The following is a 2,598-nucleotide window of genomic DNA, read 5'->3' as shown; positions in this document are numbered from 1 at the left end:
GCAGGACTGGGGCAGTGACGAGGGATCTGTAGGAGGAGATCGGTTTGCAAGCTGGTTTCTATGGGATGACCTCTAGGATCTGAAAAAACTGTCCCTTTCTCCCTGGGCATCTGGGATGTCTGCCAAGGCTGCTGGCCCTGCCCCACGGCCCACAGACACAGCATAAATGCTCATGGAGGCAACCCACTCACACACACACACTTCCTCACACAAATGCAAACTGCCACAGCTATCTGCAGTTGAGCTGAGATTAGTCAATCCTGGGCACCTCAGATTTCAGAATCCTTGGGCAACAGATCTAGAATGACGCCTTTCAGTATGGTAGTCACCAGTCACATGTGGCTTCTGAGCCCTTAAAGTGGGGCTAACCTTCAGATCTCAGAATCGAGATCTGAGCTATACTTTAAATGTAAAATACATGTGAGACTTTGAAGACTTAGTATGAAATAAAAAACATAAAATATCTCACTGATAAATTTTATATGTTCAAATGTTGAAATGAGAATGTGTTGGATTGCATTGGTTTCTTATTGCTAGTGTAACAAATTGCGACTAAACATAGTGGCTCAAAGCAATACTACTTTTTTTTTTTTTTTGAATTTTCCATCTGACTTTATTTTCAAATACACTTTCTGTTTTAAAAAACCAATACACTTTCTGTGGGGATGACAAATATCAGTATTAGGAAATCCAATTATACAAAAAATACTACATCTAGTTTGGGGTAGATATATTTATTTTTTGGTAACATACATTAAGTGGCACTAATTACACAGTAACTATAAGGTAACTAACATGAAACCACAGAACTGTAACTTTGCCGCAGCTGCATGAACTTGGCCTCTCTGGCTGAGCACACTTTGAAAAAACTGGATGCCCACTCCAGAGGCCCGACAATGAACTCTGCTCGGGAGTAAAGCTCTGAAGTGGTAGCTCACCAGAGCGCCTGGCAGCTGACAGATGACAGGCGAGGCATGTTAGTTATGAAGTAGTTACAGCCTAACTCACAAAAGTTACCATTTCTCTTTCTAGAAAGAAGCAAGAAGTTAAGGAATTCCTTGAATTAGCGCCTGGTGTCAGGTGGGAGTGCAGAGGAGGGCTGTTAGAGCGGTGTCAGAGGACCGGGCGGGTCAGGTGGGCTGGATCATTAATAATCATGGTTGGCTTCTAAATACTGGTAGCAAGATGACGTCTGATTTGTAATCGTAGGTAAATTATAGATAAATGGAAAGGCCAGGAATCATACACTAGGATTAATGAACAGCACTTCAAACGAACCGCGTTGAGGCTGTGCTGCAGCGGCTCACAACACAAGGCACCCAGATTTTTTCTTCCCGCGTCTGGCTTGCAGAGCAGCTCTCGTGGCCATTTCGAAAACCTCCCTCACTCCATCTTTGGTCTTTGCTGAACACTCCATGTACCCAAAAGCGTCGATCCTGTTTGCCATATCTCTGCCTTCCTACGGTTTTACCGGCTCCTGCTTCATCTTGGCCAGCTCCCGCCTTGTGTGCTCATCATTTCGAAGGTCCTTCTTGTTCCCAACCAGGATGATGGGCACATTGGGACAGAAATGCTTGACTTCCGGAGTCCATTCTTCTGGGATGTTTTCTAAACTATCAGGGCTGTCGATGGAGAAGCACATCAGGATGACATCCGTGTCCGGGTAGGAGAGGGGCCTCAAGCGATCATAATCCTCCTGCCCAGCTGTGTCCCACAAAGCCAGCTCTACCTGCTTTCCGTCCACTTCAATGTCTGCCACATAGTTCTCAAACACCGTAGGTACATACACCTCTGGGAACTGGTCCTTGCTAAAAACGATGAGCAAGCAAGTCTTGCCACAGGCTCCATCACCAACAATCACCAATTTCTTCCAGATGGCAGCCATTGCTTTCAAATGTGCTGCAAGACCCACGCGCGGCCTGTGGCAGAGGCTCTACAAAGTGCCTTGAACTTCTCAGACGAAAGGCACTCGGGAGACGCTCCGACTCCGGCCTCTCTGCGCCGACGACGCCGGTCCGCGTGTCCCAAGCTCGGAGACTAGGGCGGGCGGCTAAGGAGGCGGCGGACTAACGAGAGAACCGACGGAGGACGGCGGGCGGCGGGCGGGGAGCGCGAGCGAGCCAATACTACTTTTTATATTACAGTCATGGAGGTCAGAAATCTGAAATGGGTCTCACTGGACTAAAATCAAGGTATGGACGGGGCTGTGTTCCTTCCAGAGGCTCTAGAGAAGATCTGTTTTCCTGTCTTTTCCAGCAGGCTGCCATTCCTTGACTTGAGCCCCTTCCTCCATCATCAAAGCCAGCAATGCTTCATCTGTCTGACCATTCTCCTCTAGTCATGTCTTCCTCTGACCACAGCCAGAAAAGGCTCTCAACATTTAAGTATCAATGCAATTAGATCAGGCCCAAATAATCCAGAATTATCTCTCCATCTCAAGGTCCTTAACTTAATCACATCTGAAAAGTCCCTTTTGTCAAGTAGAATACAGACTGTGAAAATTACAATGTGGACCTCTTTGGAAGCCATTGTTCTACCTACCACATGGATATATTGGATTAAATATAATATATTAAGGTGAATTTCACCAGTTTCTTG

The 2,598-nt window shown here is 46.4% G+C and overlaps 1 pseudogene across 1 annotated transcript; it reads right to left on the bottom strand.

Annotated features, from left to right (window-relative positions):
• Positions 1 to 601: 601 nt before the first annotated feature.
• LOC308248120 (transforming protein RhoA-like) lies at positions 602 to 2,115 on the bottom strand (annotated as a pseudogene). Its single transcript has one exon. The product of its transcript is annotated as a transforming protein RhoA-like (transcript).
• Between the last annotated feature and the right edge of the window lie 483 nt (positions 2,116 to 2,598).

Source organism: Plecotus auritus, assembly GCF_963455305.1.
Source record: "Plecotus auritus genome assembly, chromosome: 5".
In the NCBI taxonomy this organism is placed as follows: Eukaryota; Metazoa; Chordata; class Mammalia; order Chiroptera; family Vespertilionidae; genus Plecotus; species Plecotus auritus.
This window is presented reverse-complemented; position numbering and strand designations above follow the sequence as displayed.